The following is a 19,948-nucleotide window of genomic DNA, read 5'->3' on the forward strand; positions in this document are numbered from 1 at the left end:
AAAAATACAATCTGCATGGTAAATCTGGCTGCAGACTTAATGCAATCACTGCCACATCAGCATCAGGGCTCTTGATGACTACAGTTTGGTGTTCCTGTGCAGCATGTTTTGCATGAAAAAACAACCTGGTGTCACATTCCTCATGATCACATGTCAGATTTTCAACAGCACTGACAGTTTGTAAACCCTCTGTTACAGCCATGCAGTGACACAGGTCTCCATGTGTTATGTATAAATGTAAGTCCTTACCTAAAATGGTAAGATCAGCGTCTCGCCACATTACATAGAGGAATTCTGCCAGTGCTTCTTTGTTTGTCCCATCCGACAGAAACTTCTTCCATTGTGTTGGTGTCTTTTGATCCCGTCCATAAATTTTTACCTGTTGTGTGCCACCAACAGCTCTGCGTGATCGTTCTACATTTTTAATACTAATTTCTGGATACTTGTCTATCACAAAATCTATCCGTGTACAGTTGTGCTTGAGAGCAAGCTTGACTAAGTACTGTAGTATAGTGTCAGCAAGCTCCCCGAAGGTACTTGATATGGACTGAATGGCTTGAATGACTGCCATGCCATCAAAAAGTATAGCTCCATTTACTGGTACTCTGTCAACTAAACAGTCTCCACCTTTGGTTTCCAGAACATCCATGAGAGCTGATTTGTTTGTTTTTGCAAGAGAACCATCAGCACTTGATAAAGGATATGACACAGTTCCCAAGGAGTAGGAGAGAATTTCCCTCAAGTCAATCTTTCTTCTTTGACCTATGACGAGCAGTCTGGAGAAAAGCTTCTTGTCTGCACGTAGAATTACTTCCTTGCCTGCTGCAGATTTCTTCTTTGTCTTGGCTTGATCACTGAATGTCTTTAGTTTTAGTTTTTTGATGGGGGCAAATACGTCAACTGATGGTAATAGCAGTCTTTGGTCCATAAATTCCTGAACAGCACTTTCCCCCTTTTCTGAAGCTGTGAGCAAATACGTCATAATTTCTTCAGCTGCAACTATTCCAGAGCTAAGACACACAATGCCATCTTGGTGTGAGTCAAAAGGATTCAGCATGGAATCTATGGTAGAAATTATTCTGGTCACAGCTTTTTCATCACCATGAGTGCGTGTGCTGTCAAGGTCTTTTCGTTTCCTTATGTCAGGAGATTTACCAGCCATTGCCTCACACTGTCTTGCTATGGCAGCCCTTTCATGTTGAGACAATATCCAGCGATGTACTGCATCTCGATTCTGTGTTAATCCTGTCAAACCTCCCTTTGTCTTGGAATCTCTGTTGCATGTTTGCTCAATAGCCTGGTCACAAGCAATCGAGGCAAATCCATGTACACTTTGACGCTGAACAGTCCACTGGCCTTTAACACTGATCTCTCTGTGGCAAGAAGGATGTGTGAAGGGCAAATTGACCATTTCCAGCCAGTATGAAGGTAAATACCTAGTATAATTTACATGGTCATAAGCAAAAAACCATGCCATCATCAAGCGCACTGTTGACAGGTGAAGCTGCCAGTCTGATTCACGTGTTGCTCTAATAAACAGGTGTAGAATCTGTACCATGTCGGTGTATGAACTCCAGAAGGCAAACGTCGGGTTTTCAACACTTCTTCTTTCCACAAAATCTACATATTGAAAACACATTTTGTCAAATTTCTCATTTTCATACAAAATATCCATTGTCCTGTTCTGGAATGCACATGTGATGACAGCCATACACTCATCTCGGTCTTCTGGTGGCAAAGAGTCTAAGAAACTGAGAAATCTGATGTGCTGCAGACTCTTATACAGAAGTTTGTGTGCCCCCATGCTGCGGTTATAGTGATGACTACTCATCACTCCATTGATAGATCCTGGAGCAACAACGTCTGACTCAATTAGTATGTCTTGCAGTCCTGCATCTCCGAACCTTTTTCCCAGAATGCCCAGGTAGGACATGCATGTGTGAAACTCACCTAATCTAATCACTACACGCTGAGTGAATTCATCATTTTTACAGCGTATTTGCTGAGCTTTGGCATATATAGCTTGATCAAAGACTAACACTATATGATCCAATTCTAGCTGATCAGCAATATGGACACTTCTCTTCAGAATCGTGTTTACTGTTGACATCTCTGTCGGTGAAGCCTCAATGACAGGAAGATAATACAATGCTGACTTTTGCAGAGTGTTGTCACCTTGAATAAATGTATGGAAACCTGTCCAGCTTGGAACCGTGCATCTTTCAGCATCAATGGCCTTTACAAAAACATATGCCAGTTCAGTTCAGTGTCTCAAAAAAAACCAATTAACTGATGTTGCGCTTGTTGGGAGAGTGAAACACCAGCTGGGGGAAATCACGGGACAGCCTCCTCTTCAATTTATCCTGCCTGAAATAAAAAAAAATACAATAAATTATGATCACAATCACAAAATATAAATCTCACACACAAAAAACATTGTCAGATTATTATGATAAAATAGGATTATGTGAATATTATTATTTATAAAATTTTTCTGAGAAAAAAAGTTTGCGTAAATGTTTATTCCAAATCTGCAAAATAAACTTATGGTATTTAAATTACCTGTAGTTTGAAGCATCAAGATCTTCATGGCTTTTTACAAGATTTAAAAACATTCGTCTTAGCCGTGTCATTGTCATCACCTCTTGGTTTACAATTATTCGATGGCGGATGATTCTCTCAGAGAAGATCTTGTAGCTGACATCATAGGTTGGCTCATTTCTATTAAAAGCATCAAATATTTTATGTTCTGTAACTATTACACTGGCTTCTATATTTGGAATGCATATATTGTGTGCATGTACAAACTAAAAGCAACTGACAAACTAATTGAGTTTTTTTTATTCTTCAGAAAGAAAATACTTACAATAAATTATTTTAAATATTCTTTTGCCCTCACAAATGACTAGACATTTTATTATGCTGAATTATTGTAACAAGCGGTCCATGTAGATTAATGATTAATTTCTTTTCAAATTAGCAATCATTCAAATCAATTATGAATTATTTTTAAATGCAATATAACAACTTACTGTTCTTCTGAGGTCTGTGTATTTGTTCCAGTAGACTTTGTCAAGAACCTGGTGTACTGTCTGTAACAGGACTTGTGATATCGTACTTCCAGAGACACACAGTCTTTGTCTTTAATATGCACAAGAATGATAGTGTCTTCCTTCATCTCAGCTGCTTTGAGCAACTGGCCTGTAATAAATATGTATTTAAAAAAACATAACAGTTCTGACTGTTCATGCATATGTGTATGCAAAAACTGACTGCACTATAAACATTATAATGTACATGTAATGTAAATATTGATGTATTTGAAAGTTAGTTATGGTTCTCAGCATATGGCATATAACTTTAAGTTCAAACGTATGCTTGTGTGCTTTATACCTGCCGACAGCGTCTCCGCTTGTGAAAGATTGTCCTTCTGGCGTTTGTCTGCCACAGTGATGTACTTGTCCGTTTTCTTGCAAATTATGCACAAAGCAGGAAGTACAGGACCCGAACAAGCTATCGGCAGTCCGGTACTGGACCTAAGTTTTTTTGTTGGGCAATACATTGACGAAATACTATTTCCCGATGACACAGACTGGTCTGTGTTATGATCATCACCAGCTTCAGGGCGCTGTGAAACTCATTTCTCGGCCACATCCAAGCGCTTTTTGTCAATAAAACGCCGGTAGCAAGTGGAGTGAAACCCTGCGTCTTCGAGCACACGGTCAAACTCGATTTCTAGACAATGTTTGTATGTTTCTGCTATTTTCTGACTCTCACCCTGCAAGTCAAGCCACCGTTTGATGCAGTTTCTAATTGTATCCCACCTTGTGCATGTAAAATCCTTCGTTTCTTCTTTTTTTATGGACGTGAGATGCATATAGCATTATTTATAAACCCTTTTACTGACTTTTGGTGGAGGTCTGACAATAATTTCATCCTCTTCGCTACTCGACAGTGACAACAAGGGCGCTGCCATCTTGGACCATGTTTACATGTCGTTCCGAGGTTATGCCATCTCATTGGTCTAGCGGCAAGCACGTGACGCGAAGCCGCATCTCTCACCTTTATAAAATGATTACGTGAGGATGGGACTATTGCCAACTTTATACACTTGTAAAAAAATAACTGCTGGATTATACATGGAGAACTTTTATTTTTTCATTCTATACCAATTGATCCTTTTATTGGAATAAAAAGAATGTAGTGCCCCATATATGGGAACGGAATGAAACGAAAAGCTGCTTCACCTTACGGCCTAAGAGTAACGCAACTCTCACACACGCTGCAGTATTTGAGAGCTGCCTGCTCCGCCCCACACACTCACAGAGTGAAACTCTCCGACACAAGAAAAAAACATAACTGATAACATCGGGCTGATATGGTAATAATTAAAATGTTAACAATTAAAATGATTTTTAACGATTAAAAAACGTCTGTGAGCCCACCAATAAGCGCACAAAACGAACTCTATTAGAATCAATGATCCTTAATGTTACCTGTAAGCTACAGTTGGTTGAAGGCTCATTATCATTACCCCAGTTCCCAATAGCGTAATTCGCGTTTTCTTTTAAAGCAACATTTCATAGCAAACTACTTAAATAAACAGGTCATTGAAAGATCAGAATTTAAGCCTTACCGTTTTATCCCAGGACTCTTCCAAAACTTCTGGCTGTGGTCCTGCACAAGGCAGCATGGGTCACGTGTTCCACAGCAACAATAACACTGGGCTGCCCGCAGACGTGCCTGTTTGAAAATCGGCGTAGTGCACTCGGATATCGGCCAATGCCGATACATTAAAAAATGCTAAATATCGGCCCGATATATCGGCCGGCCGATATATCGGTCGACCTCTAGCTGCTTCTCATTGGTTACATAACACTTTCCTACTATTCGACTATGAGGTTCATAGTCGAATCAGACGTCTACGAATCGAATCGTCGAATCCTCGACTATTAGAAGTCAGCCCTATATCACACTCATACTAATTAAAAATTTTGCTCTAACAAAACAATCCTTATACATTTTAAGAAAAAACGTAAACTATATATGTCTGGTGTTTTTTGATACAGTTTGATTATCAAACTCTAAAGGCCAACCCTTGGGTGCACGCTTGTGCCCATGTCCGGGCCTGTGCTGTGCTGCGCTGTGTGTGTAGGGTGTACATCTTGCATCTAAAGTTAAGGTTATATTGTATACTAATTTAAAGTAACACATTTTTGTTTGCCTATTTAACAAATACATCTAAAGTTTTTATACCTTCAAACATTGACAAAAACTGTTCATGTCTTTTCTTTAAAATTTACAAGTCTATTTCTGTCTGTTTTTTTTACGATGGGTTAGTGAACGACTAAGTTAGTGTGTTATGGGGGGTTGGTTACACATCATGGTCCTATACTTTCACAGACCTAAAGTTAAACTCTAAGCCCCCTGGTGTGTGTGTGTGTGTGTGTGTGTGTGTGTGCTTGTGCACATGAGCATGAACAAACATTTACTGAAAAATGTCTTTATTAAAATAACTAAGGCATTATTCTTTCAAGTTTTTAATGTGTATTTGATGCGTGATGCTAAATGCAGCTTACTAGTTCCTATAAAATGTAATTAAATAACCATGTCCACCTTATTTAAAATGACAAAAATATATCCTAAATTCTTACACACTTGCTTGATTCCGCAGTACCTGCATCCCCCTACCCTTCTATGGCTTGTGAGATAAGAAAGCCCCCCTTCTGTCTGCCTGGTCGATCATTTCTAGCCGCTATTTAGGTGCTTCCTCAAATCTTGTTGCCTAAATGACTTATATCACACTCATAGCATAATTTTAAATTAGTATAACAAAACGATCCTTATACATTTTAAGAAAAACGTAAACTATATATGTCTGGTGTTTTTTGATTCAGTTTGATGATCAACCTCTAAAGGCCACTTCTTTAAATTTCTTAGCAAAATACCGAAATAAAAGTTACTTCTAAACCATTTTATTCTTTGCTTGAATAATCAGTGGCTATGCCCTGCTCATTTTCAAAGAGAGTGGCATGTCACCTCTTGACTAAACTTTTGTGAAGCAAAGCTAATTCTTGACCGTTCCCTGTACCTCCCCCTCAACCCATCCTTGACTCATGCTAAAACTTTATACTTCTGCATGCCTGGGTGCCTTGTAACGGCTATAGTGTGAATCAGTAACCTGTAATGTGCTGTAAAACAAAACTAGCCCATATAATTTCACCGTAAAACATGATGACAGTGTTTTTACCATTAGAAAATAATGCACTATTATATAAAATAGCACGTTGACAAGCACAACTAATGTTTTTTATCCCTTAAATTAAGATAACTAAGGCATTATTCTACCAAAGATTTTAAAATGTTTCGATGTATGTTGATATATACCGCTCACTAGTTCCTCCCGTTCTTGTTGCCTAATTGATTTATATCACACTCATCCTAATTTAAAATTTCGCCATGACAAAACAATCCTTATGCAATTTTAAGAAAAGCGTGTCTGGTGATTTTTTATAAGGCGCGTGAAGTTGTGGCTGTTAGGGGCCCTGTAATACCCATTTTGTTAAGGCGCGCCTACTGTCGGCTTGAGAAAATTACAACTGTTTCGCCGGGCTACCCTTGAGTGCGCGCTTGTGCGTGTACCCGTGGTTTTGCGGCGCTTGTGGGGTGTTCGCCTTATTTCTGTAGTTAAGGCTGAATTTTTATACCGATTTAACAAATACAGCTAAAGTTTTTTATACCTTTAAACATTAACAAAAACAGTTAATGTCTTAAGTAGCTGAACCCCGTTTCCCTCACTGCGACCATTAGCTGTCTGGCATATCAAAACAAGTGAAACAATGCTAGACCGTATAATTTCACCCTAAAACATACCTGACTCCCTGGTCGCCGTGGGTCCGCTCCCGGGTGGGGGGGGAGGCTCTTTGTATGGGCCCCCCCTGGTATCATCCTGCAGTGTTGGGGGGGAGGCATGCCGGGTCGCTGCGGTGGGCGGCGGCCCGTCCTGCAGGGGGACGGGCTGGGGCCCCTCCGGTGTGTGGAGGGCCGCCTGCCTTGGTGGGGGGGTTGCGGGTGGGGCTGAGGGGCTCGCCGCCCGTTCTCCCTCTGCGGGCCTCCCTGTACTATGGGGGTTGTAGTCCCTCGCGGGCTCCCTCTCGGGTTGGGCGGGTGGTTGTCTCGGGGATGCGTGGCTATGGGCCCTTGTGCTGGGGGGACGGCAGGGTGGCCTCGGTTGCCTGGTTCTCCTGCCTAGGCCTTGGGCCTGGGGGGGGAGGGTGCTGTCACCTCCCCTGACAGCATCAAATGCCAGTACATCCAATGACAAATCAGGTCACACCTACACTTGCACATTCATACAAGAATGGTTGAGCGATCAATATCATTATTATTATTACTTTTTAGGGTATGTTATAGATATAGGAATTGAAATATACATATATAATGGTACGATCACGTGTGTGTATGCTACATACACTTACCTAAACAATTATTAGGAACCAGAGCATGTGAGCGGAGCGGGCAGAATTTGGTCAGAGCGCGGAGCGGTTTTTTAATTAAGGCTGGAGCGGTCGCTTTGTCTCGCTCCAATTTCGCTCCGATACCGCTCACACTACAATTCTGAGGCGTGCCCAAATCTACCCAGAATTCATCTGTACAATTATCAAGACTGTTACACAAATTGGCCGAAATGGAATTCACAAAGTGTTTCACAAAGGAAACTGATAAATCATACAAGTGTACTATTCTTATCAAACATATAGATGACAAGAATGTACAGCAAGAACAACAATGTGGTGAAACTGTTTCAGTGAGTAAAGATTCACTTTGGAATCACTTTTCTCAGAAACATGAGTGTGCTAGCCGAACAAGCGGAAGCCAGAGCAAAACGCGTGCAAGTTTTATATGGTTGTAGCATATCAAGTCTATAAAGTAAATTAAAGTATAAAAGCCTATAAAGTAAATATTGGTAATCAAATAAATTCGTTTTGTCATTCAAAGTAGGTATAATAAGATTTTTTTTTTAATTTCACGTAACGTAAAATTTTATTTTAGAGACGTGCTGCATCAACAGAAAAAAATTGAGGAATTTAAAACGTGTCTGTATATTCTTTAGGCTATTAAGCCCACTGATTCCTTTATTTTTAAGCCTATTTTTGTGTGGAATGCCATTTCCAAACCTGTCCGTTGTTGCCGATAGGTTGCTTAAAAATAAATATTTTCTGTTCTGACTGGCAATGTTGCCGTTGCTCATATTTCTTTATGACATAAGGCTTCGGTTTAAGGTGACATTTGTTAGGCATGCAGATTATTTGTCCCTCTTTTAAATTGGAGCGAGCGTGGAGCGATTTGACTGGAGCGGGAGGACATTTTAGTGGAGCGAGGAGCGGTGTTGAGCGGAGCGGCTTAGTGCGAATTAGAGCGGAGGAGCGGGCGGAGCCAACAGCCTCGTGAGTGAGGAGCGGAAATTCTCACCGCTCCGCTCACATGCTCTGTTAGGAACACCATACTAATACAGTGTTTGACCCCCTTTCGCCTTCAGAACTGCCTTCATTCTACGTGGCATTGATTCAACAAGGTGCTGAAAGCATTCTTTAGAAATGTTGGCCCATATTGATAGGATAGCATCTTGCAGTTGATGGAGATTTGTGGGATGCACATCCAGGGCATGAAGCTCCCGTTCCACCACATCCCAAAGATACTCTATTGGGTTGAGATCTGGTGACTGTGGGGGCCATTTTAGTACAGTGAACTCATTGTCATGTTCAAGAAACCAATTTGAAATGATTCGAGCTTTGTGACATGGTGCATTATCCTGCTGGAAGTAGCCATCAGAGGATGGGTACATGGTGGTCATAAAGGGATGGACATGGTCAGAAACAATGCTCAGGTATGCCGTGGCATTTAAACGATGCCCAATTGGCACTAAGGGGCCTAAAGTGTGCCAAGAAAACATCCCCCACACCATTACACCACCACCACCAGCCTGCACAGTGGTAACAAGGCATGATGGATCCATGTTCTCATTCTGTTTACACCAAATTCTGACTCTACCATTTGAATGTCTCAACAGAAATCATCAGAGACTCATCAGACCAGGCAACATTTTTCCAGTCTTCAACTGTCCAATTTTGGTGAGCTCGTGCAAATTGTAGCCTCTTTTTCCTATTTGTAGTGGAGATGAGTGGTACCCGGTGGAGTCTTCTGCTGTTGTAGCCCATCCGCCTCAAGGTTGTGCGTGTTGTGGCTTCACAAATGCTTTGCTGCATACCTCGGTTGTAACGAGTGGTTATTTCAGTCAAAGTTGCTCTTCTATCAGCTTGAATCAGTCGGCCCATTCTCCTCTGACCTCTAGCATCAACAAGGCATTTTCGCCCACAGGACTGCCGCATACTGGATGTTTTTATCTTTGCACACCATTGTTTGTAAACCCTAGAAATGGCTGTGCGTGAAAATCCCAGTAACTGAGCAGATTGTGAAATACTCAGACCGGCCCGTCTGGCACCAACAACCATGCCACGCTCAAAATTGCTTAAATCACCTTTCTTTCCCATTCTGACATTCAGTTTGGAGTTCAGGAGATTGTCTTGACCAGGACCACACCCCTAAATGCATTGAAGCAACTGCCATGTGATTGGTTGATTAGATAATTGCATTAATGAGAAATTGAACAGGTGTTCCTAATCATCCTTTACTGATTTGTCACATTATTAATTATCATTATTATCACTGATGTTGTTATAATTTTTGTTGTTTGATGAGTGTTATGTTTCTTATGGTTGTTTGTATTCTGTATTCCCCTATACTTAATTTTTTTCCATCCCACCTACATTATTAGTGTTATTTCTAGGGATGCACCGATCCGATACCTGGATCGGATATCGGTCCCGATCCAGACAAAATATGTGGATCGGCTATCGGCAAGTACGGCCGATCCACGGGGCCGATCCATGTTCTTAGTTGAGCTGCACTGCGGTACGTCACGCGTCCATATCGCGTGCACAGCACGCCGCTAAAATTGAGCAAAGCAGCAGTTCAAAGATGGAGAGACGAAAAGAGTCAGCGATATGGAGGTATTTCACTGTAGCTACACCAGCACGTTCTACAGCTGTTTGTAATATATGCAAAACTGAAGTGTCAAGGGGTGGAAGTAGCACGGCAACATATAATACCACAAATTTTATAAAGCACCTCAGAAAACACCATGTTAAAGAGCATGCCGAGTTTGAACAGGCGACTTCAAGTAAAGGGGCAGGAGGCACGGCGCAACAACAACTGACATTATCTGAATCGCTGCAGAGACGGGAGAAGTACCCAGCAAACAGTGTAAAAGCCACCAAGATTACAGAAAAAATTATGGAGTGTATTGTCTTGGATGGTGAACCATTGTCCCTTGTTGAAAGAACAGGCTTCCGTCGTTTAATTGAATTCCTTGAAAGCAGGTACACCATTCCATCGCGAAAGTATTTCACCGAAACCGCTCTGCCAGAACTGTACAAGAGAGTGCGTGATCACATCGCAAAACAAATAAAAGATGTGACCGCGATGAGCTTCACAACGGATATCTGGAGCTCAGATGTGTGTCCCATGTCTCTTTTAAGTTTAACAGTTCACTGGTTGGACACAAGTTGCACTCCTCACAGTGCCATGCTTCAAGCCAAAAACTTTCACGGCTCACACACCGGTGAGACGATTTCGGCTGCCATAAAACAAATGCTTGATCAATGGCGTATTCCTTTGTGTAACGTTCATGTCATCCTTACGGACAATGCAAGGAACATGAAAAGGGCAATGGCCATTTTGGGCGTGCGAAACTTGGGCTGCTTTGCACACACAATACAGCTGGTAGTGGACGAGGGGCTGCTGTCACAACGGAGTGTGAGTGAGGTCCTTGCCTGTTGCCGACAAATTGTGGGGCATTTTAAACATTCAAACCTCGCATATTCACGTCTGCAAGACATTCAAATGCAGATGCAGATGGAGCCTAAACGCCTGCAACAGGATGTAAAAACAAGGTGGAACAGCACCTACATAATGGTCCAAAGCCTTCTGGAACAGAAACGAGCCCTCTGTGCCTACATTGCAGACCATGACGACCTGCCATCAACACTGACAGCCAACCAGTGGGCATTGATGGAAAAAACAAGCATTGTTTTAGCTCCGTTTGAAGAGCTAACCAGGAAGGTGAGCTCATCCACTGCCTCCACAGCAGATGTCATTCCAGCAGTTACTGTCCTGAGGCGCCTCCTGGCCAGAGAAGGTGATGAAGACACGGGCATTAAAACAATGAAAAGAACCCTGCTACAAGCTCTCGAAAGGCGCTTTATAACACTGGAAGACAAACCCCTGTATACCTACTCCACTCTGCTAGATCCTAGATATAAAGACAGGTAAGATTTAAAATTCATCTGTGATAATATAAGCCTATGTTGAATCTTTCATTTACTCTATAACTATAATTATTTTTCTGCAATAAATGTAATATGATGCTGTGTTGAACAGAATATTTTTAAAGTAAAATAATAGCCTTGTTCAACCTAAAATCTGTTTAGTGGCAATTTAGTATGAGGTGTGCATTTTAATCTGTAATTCATATCAGTCTAAGCAATGTATTCTTATCGTTTTAGATACTTTACAAATCCAGACACTGCAAAGTATGCAAAAGAAGCACTACTGAAGGAACTACAAGAAGGAGACTGTAGGACTACGGCCATCACAGCTGAAGCATCTGAAGCTGCAGAGCCACTAGAAAAGGCCCCACGGATGGAGACCGCAGCACCATCAAGCAAGAGCAGCTTGATGAAAGAGTTTGATCAAATTCTTGAGGAATCAGATGATCCTGGTGCTGCAACCAGTTCAGGCCCTGCTGTTGAGCAGCTGCATGCATATTTTGCAGAGAAAACGATTGCTACTTCAGACAACCCATACCAATACTGGGGAGTCAACAGGCAGCGCTTACCTGGTCTTACAGCTGCTGTCACCAAATACTTGTGTGCCCCCTGCACTAGTGTGGAGAGTGAGCGACTGTTTAGCACTGTGTCTGACATCTTGAATGACAAGAGAAACCGACTTACAGCAGAAAGAGCAGAAATGCTTGTTTTCACAAAAAAGAATCTGCCACTCCTGCTGTGCATTGAGGACTCTTAGGGGGGGTTCCTTCAACTGAGGGCCCCGGCCAATTGCTTGGTTTACAATGTTTGATTAATGAATGATGATTCATTATTTAATGTTTTACACTTGTGTATTCTCAGGTGCAGCTGCTACATTTTATTTAAAGTTTCATGGCAGTCAGGTTGAGTGGTGTGAGACTGCACGAAAGGCTACTATGTTGAAGTTAATTGTTTCTTCTGGAGTAAAACTGTATATTTCAGACTACTGTTTGCACAAATACTTGCTTTTACAATTGTTATTAGTGAATGATTGTAGTTAGTTTATCTTTGAAGAAGCTACTTGCTCTGCTTCTGCAGCTATACTTTATTTACATTTTTCAATTTTATTTTTCAAGTTCATTTATTTATTCATAAGTTGTTGTAATAATATATTTATTTTTTGACTGTTGAAGAAGTTCAAGTTGTTTCATTAAGAAATATACATTTGAAATGTGTATATATTTATATTGTTAATAAAATATTGGTTTACAATTTTAAATTACATTTATATGCTATTATTGGCTTTATTTTAGCTTGGGAAGGTAAGTTTAGTTAGAAAAACTAAATTTAAGCCAGGCTAGATGTCTTCTGTATAGTGAGGTGTATGATTTGTAAATTCAATAATGGCATCGGATCGGTATCGGGTATCGACAGATCCACATACACCAAAAAACGGAATCGGTATCGGAGTCAAAAAACCTGAATCGGTGCATCCCTAGTTATTTCTGTATACCTTTTTTTTCTTCTCCCCCTCTCCCCATGGTGATTGATGTCTGTTATTGTTACGCTTGTTGTTTATGTATCCCCCCCTGTTTTTCTTTTTTTTCCTTTTTCCACGGGACGGGTGAGTTCGGAGCGGCCACACTCTTTGAACTTGAATGTAGTGTAAAATAAAGTTGTCCTCCGAAGAGGGGTGGTGGTGTTGGGCAATAAAAAATAAAAAAATAAAAAAATTACTTGTGAACCAGTAATGACCAGTCTATCTCAAAGCCAGTGGCCTGTTTGATTCTACCCCCATGTTTCCTCCTGCAGGTGCGAACTTCTGTGCATGTCCGCTGTGATATGCTTCACAGACTCGTTTGATGTTTTTAGCCCTTAAAAATAATATTCCCATGGCATTATTCTAACATAGTATGTTGCTAAATACCGCTCACCAGTTCCTACAGCTATTAAATGTATTTAAATAAAATCGGGGCATCTTGTTTAAAATAAAACTAACAAAATACAAGTAAATACATCTTTTGTAAGTTATAATGTTTTATTCATTTTATTAACCAAACGTAGATGACTAGCTAAATGTCGCTAAACAACCCGAGGTGTGGTGTTAGAGATTGACCTTTATTTAAATTAGAAATATGTTATTTATACTATTTACAAATATGTCAGATTAACAAATAGAGTTAATGCGCATTCTGTCAAGATTGCGGCGTGCTTTCACAATTAAGGGCCATGGCTAGCCTCACGGTAACAATTTCCGCCGATCGCCATTTGAACGTGTGTCTGCGTGAGTGTGCCTGCGCCACGCGTGCTACCCCCACGGGGCAATCATTCGACGCGCAAGTTTTGAACAGGCCAGCAGCATGCCGGCTTCGCTCCGTTGCGGGATAATGGCCGCCTTGCTACACTGACGGATCCCAGAGCCACTATCGATGGATCTTCGCGTTTGGTGAAAATGCTTTTTCTATTTTACATTGAAATAATCTGTTAAACTGATTATGGCTTTTCTCGTTTTTAAAAACTTGGGCTAAAATAGTTGTGCTTGTTTCACATTTTCTCTTTTTCGCTGATATGCCTGCCTTGTTTAAAAGTTAAAAGTTTGCGGCTTTTTCTCGTTTTTTAAAAACGGTACCATTGGTACCATTTGGCCAACCCCACCCCCCCCCCCCCGACCAATCAGATCAAAGGATACGCCCACCTCCGCTTATGACGTAATAGATGGAGGGGGTGAGCTTTAAGCTCCGCCCACAAAAATAGGCCCTGCCCAAGGTACCACCTAACCTCTCTCTCATGCCTGAGAGCCCTCCAGGCAACATACATGGTGGTTATCACTGTGTCCAATCTGGTATTGGATCAAACCCTAGTGGTGAGATGCCCACATATTGTCCACACTCTCCTGACACTAAAGAAGTCACAGCAGCCCAATGGACTAAGTGGTTAATGGTCTTGGAAATGCCCAAAAGTGTCATTGAAAAGGCTAGTTCAAACAACCCTGCCACCCAGAGATTGCACAGAAGGGACTGATGACAAGTGTGTAGAGATATTAACTGCCATGGAAGAAGCTGCCCGCACTCAAGAAACACTACTGCATAATCCTTACTTAGAGTTGTACACTGATAGTTCATGAATGGTTGAGGAGGGTGTGAGATGTGCTGGATGGGCAATAACAGACACAGGTGATTGTGACCGGCAGCATGCCTAAAGACACACCAGCACAACAAGCCGAATTAAAAGCATTCATTAAGGCATGCAAGATTGCAGAAAATCAGGCAGCCAATGTGTATACAGTACAGATTCCAGATATGCCTTTGGAGTTGTCCATGATTTCAGACTCCTGTGGAGACAATATGCAGCTGGGACACCAGTGAAAAATGGATAATTGGTGGAAGAATTACTGGATGCAATCCAACTTCCTGCTGAGCTAGCAGAAATGAAATGCAAAGCTTATGCCAATGCAGAGACAGTGGAAAGTGAAGCCACTAAATGGGCTGCGAGAGGTGGCAACACGAAGAATGACACAAGTAAACTTTGATGTGAAATGTGATCAGCTAAAAACAGTGATCAAACATCTTAATGACATGGGATATGCAGACCAACAATCCTGCTGATGGAAAATTGTCATAGATGGAAAAAGGAGTGAAACGTCACAAAGATGAGATATAGAGATGGACCCAGAACAGTGGCGCCGTTATTGCCACTCCCTTATCTAGTGCATCAAATTCAATCAGTAAATTACCTTGGTCTGGAGAAAATGGTGCATCAGTTCAGTCAACACTGGTGGAACCCACAGTTCCGATGACAAACATAGCAGGTGGTGAGACAGTGTCTGACCTGTCAGAAGAACAACGCAGGTCTGGGAACACTGACACCAACTTTAGTGGCACCCACTCTGCCTGGCCCCTTACTCCATCTCCAAAGCTTCATTTCCACCAATGCGGTGCCGGTGCTGGTGCTGGACTTTTTCCCAATCCAGCACTGGTTCCACATGTTTCCTCCACAAGCCAGCAGTGAAACAACTTGCCAACTTATTAGACCAATTTGCTGCCCAGATTAAATAATAAAGTATCGATATGTTGCTGATCAACTAAATAAAATATTATGGCATTTGAGTGGTGAAGAAATCATGAGGTGTTCAGTTTCTAGAATTACTGCATGATCCTTAAAAGGACAGCGGTAAAACAGCAAATGAGAATAAACTAACATACACAGACAGGGGAGCCTTTACGGAGACAAAATGTCGTAAAACAGCATAAAATAGTATAGATTTATTTGCATTTTACATTAAATATTAACTAGCACTGAAACACTTGTATAATTCACATAAATGATGCATGTTACAGTTTTTTTATTCTGTGAAAAACAAAAGATTGATCTGCTGGTCATATTTAATAATAAAGTATAAATATGTCACAGGTTGAATAAATAAAATATTGTGGCGTTCAAGTGGGGATCATGAGGTGGACAGCAAAGTTTAGTTTTTAGCTGACTCTTTTAAAGTAGTTTTAAATAAAGAAAAAACTCACTCACACACACTAGGGATGCAACAGTACTCAGTAAAATACCGGACCGTTCGGTAGGCGCTGCACGGTCCGGTACGCCCTTGTGTACCGCAGTATTTCGTTTTTGCACTTCCTTTTGAAAATGGCGATTAATGCTTATCAGGCTCCAGTTAAACAGTAAGCGCCAATGAGCAAAAGCCCTCCGCCGTGAGATAATGTCCAATCACTGTTGTGGCTCCACCCACTCGCCCTCTCACACTGACGTAACTGGAGCTGAGCTCGCAGCTCGGTACGCAGACGCAGAAAAAAAGAAAAACAAACAAGTATGGCCAGCACTAGCGGAACAGTTGAGAGGCAGAAGTTTGAAGAAGCACCGGCTTCGTACAAATGTCCAGTATGGATTTTTTTCGGGTTCGCTGTAGAATACAACGACCAGGGAGTCAAAACAGTTAATAGAAATGTCACTGTTTGTAAACATTGCCTAACACGTGTCCCATACGCTAATGGAAACACGAGCAATATGGCTAAGCATCTCAAGCGTAGTCATGCTGATATAACGGTTCCTGAACGGAGGACAGACGAAAAGGTAACTGCAGGTAAACAAGTGTCTATCGAAAAAGCTTTTCAACAGACATACCCTGCTACATCCGATAAACATAAGAAAATAACCCGTGCAGTGGGAACGTTCATTGCTAAAGATTTGCAACCCTTTTCTGTTGTCAAAGATGCGGGGTTTTGCCACTTAATTAAAACGCTTGACCCACGTTATGTTGTGTCCTGCCGTACACATTTCAGCGATGTTATAATTCCCGACCTCTATGACAAAGTGCGCAAAGCCATCGAAAACGATTTGGCTCAAGCACAGAGCCTCGAGTGGAATATAGAGTGTTTAGAGCACTTTAAGAGGCACTTTAACATTTTTTAAAGTGTTTTTGTTTACATTTTGTAAGTTTGAATTTTATACATGTATAGATATTTTATACATAAATAAGAGGCAGCTTATTATTTGTTTTCTTGTGTTATTTGTAGTGTTGTATTTAAACCGAACCGAAACCGTGGCCCAAATACCGAGGTACATACCGTACCGTGGGATACCTGTACCGTTGCACCCCTAACACACACACAGACTGGGAGACTTGAAGGAGGCAAAAGTGGATACAGGCAATATAGATAGTGCTCAAGGAGTCATAGTCTGGAAACTTTTTTTGGTTCGGCAAAATAAATCCAAAAACAAAATACGGATTAACCTTTACTTTACTTTCACTTCCACCTACGTAACATTTCTATTCCATTCTTTTTTGAAACTGGTGGAAATGTAGGATGGTTTTCAAAAGGCACCAAGCGAGAACTAGCCCAGCACCAGCGCCAGCTCCATGTAGGTGGAAAGAGGCACAAATGGACTACATAACTCAAAGGACAGACCATAGCCACGGTTATTTGTATGTACTCATTTTTGTGCACAAATTCGAGGTGGGTGGAAGCAGTTCCCTGCTGAAAAGCCACACCCACTCACACCACAAAGAGATTGGTCAAAGACTACATTCCACACTGCAGGGTCTACCATGCCAAATCAATTCACACCAAGGAACACATTTCACAGGAGCAGTCTATCGAGAGATCAGCTGGCTCATGGTCACTGAGTGGTCATTCCTTTGCCCCCATTGTCCACAGAGATTGGGATAAGTGGGCAGGATGAACAGAGTCATGAAAAATGGGCTGTACAAATATCATCAGGAAGGAGTACCATGGCCTCAGGCATTGTTGATTGTTCTCTGTAGCATCAGAGTGACAAGCAACAAAAAAACTGGTTTGAGCCCATTTGAGATCACCACAGGGTGCACAATGCATCTCCCCAACAGAATACACCTGAAAAAAGTAGACATTCAGCTTGCTACTCATAATCTGGTTGATTATTGCATTAAGTTCACCAATGTCTCCGATGCGTGAGAATAACCGATCAACGGAGGTTCCTGTTGAGTTGGTACTGATCAAGAAAGTACCTCACATGGTTTTTAGAACCTAGTGTAGATCCAAGGCTTTGTGCTAAGTTTTTATAGTTATATCCTGATCAGTCATTTACTTATTGTAATCAATTATTCATGATGATTCAATGTGTTTCATTTTCCATAGAATCACTATGATTTCCATAGTAAGTTTGCAGTCATTTAATTATTTTAATTTTGTTCACTCATTTATACATTTCATATTTCCTACTTTGTGTATTTCTTTTTGTCCTTGCTACTTGCTTCCTTGCATCATGTTCTTTGCCTGTCTCATGCAACTCACTCCCACCAAGGCCATCTGATGAGTCTAGAAGAAGACCATACATAAAGGGTCGTCAATATTATTATTATTATTATTATTATTATTGAAGCTATGGTGATTAGATGGACAGACTGCAAAATACTTAAAACCAGACCACATAATTTTCAATCAGATCTATAAATACACCTTTTAAATCTGCAAATAAATGCAATGATATATCAGCGAGTTTTATTTTTCATCTTAAACATGCACATACACACACACATATACACACATATGCAATTCATATGCTATGATTATTTTTGTTTTAACAAAGCCCATATGGAAATGTATACAAATAAGAGACAAAAAAGAAAAAAAGCATCAACCTTGAATGACAACCCTGGCTTGGACAGGCATCAAATGAAAGATGGTCAAAGACACATGGGGAGCTGGCCTGTCTGGCTTACAGAAAGCCCTCCCCACTGCTCCACACTCCAGGGCTAATTCAGTTTGACGCAAAGGCTCCATCAACAGTCTCCGTGCTGGCAGATGGAGCAGCAATATTCACAGTTGGCCCAACTGCCAATTGATGCATATAAAAACACTGACACACAATCAGCAGCTTCTACAAGAGCATGCTAGGCAAAAGAAAATGTGCCTGGCACAGCAGCTTTAAAGCCAAGTAGCACAGAGCTTGGCTGATTTGGAGGTGGCCCTGATGAGGCCACTAATTTATAAGTCAGTCACAGGATAACTTTGGAAAAGAATCAAGTATTACCTCATTCATACTGTATTTTTTGACAGAAGTAATCTAATAAATGTCATTTGTAGTAAAAAAAAATTTATGATGACAAATTTAGCATTATGATACAATTTACTGTTTATTCACTTTTATTTGTATTATAATGAATTGCATGTGCTTGTCAGGGTCAGCTCCTGTTGTCAGACTTTGTGTTTTCTCCTTTTCATGGTGGCCATATGGCTCAACTTGTTGAGCATATGGTTGTCTGTGAACCACTCTGTCTTGTGATCGAATCCCACCCCCTTTGTTTTTGTATTGTTTCATCAGATTTTCTAGTGACTGTGATGTTGTGGTTTGTTTTCTGTTTTGATTTCTTGCTTTGGTTGTGTTTTACCTGTCTTTCTTATTCCCTCGTGATAGATTCAGTTTCCTTGTTTCTCTCAGTGTCTTACTTTTCCCCTCCCAGTCCCTTGATTTAATTATTAGTTTCATCTGTGGCCTGTTTTCCCAGTCTTTGATAATTAGTCTCATCTGCCCTGTGTTAGTCTTGTTACCCAGTTTAGTTTCAGTATTTAAGTCCCTTCCTCTGTTCAGTTCCTTAGTGTCAGGGATCCAGGCGGTTCGGGCGCGAGAACGTGGCATGATGCAGGCAGAAAAGGTGGACGACCCACTGGTGGCTCCAAGAACAAAAATGGGGTTTATTAAACAAAACAAAAAACACTATGAACACAACAAAATCAAAAGGACCACGAGGGGTCAAAACTAAAGGAGATAAAGACTAAATAACAAAAACAGAATACACATCTAACACTGAGAATATCAAACCATCTAACATCTCAAACAACAAACATCTGGGGAACAGAACAGAAGCAGGGACTTAAATACTGAAACTAAAACTGGGTAACAAGACTAACACAGGACAGGTGAGACTAATTAACAAAGGCTGGGAAAACAGGTCACAGGTGAAATTAACTCAGGGAACAAAAACATGAAAACTAAGAACTAAGCAAGAAACAGGGAAACAGAATCTAACACTGGGGATTTATACAGGTAAAAACACAAGCAGGGGCACAAAAAATGAAACCAAAACCAAATAC

At 41.0% G+C, this 19,948-nt stretch overlaps 1 long non-coding RNA gene across 1 annotated transcript; it reads right to left on the bottom strand.

Moving 5' to 3' along the window:
- Nucleotides 1-2,173: 2,173 nt before the first annotated feature.
- LOC140578397 (uncharacterized) lies at nt 2,174-3,619 on the bottom strand. Its single transcript, XR_011982540.1, has 4 exons — nt 3,394-3,619; nt 3,033-3,201; nt 2,563-2,721; nt 2,174-2,367 (listed from the first exon to the last, which is right to left on the bottom strand). It is a non-coding gene; the product is annotated as an uncharacterized lncRNA (long non-coding RNA).
- Nucleotides 3,620-19,948: the final 16,329 nt, after the last annotated feature.

This window comes from Paramormyrops kingsleyae, chromosome 14 (genome assembly GCF_048594095.1).
Source record: "Paramormyrops kingsleyae isolate MSU_618 chromosome 14, PKINGS_0.4, whole genome shotgun sequence".
Taxonomy (NCBI): Eukaryota; Metazoa; Chordata; class Actinopteri; order Osteoglossiformes; family Mormyridae; genus Paramormyrops; species Paramormyrops kingsleyae.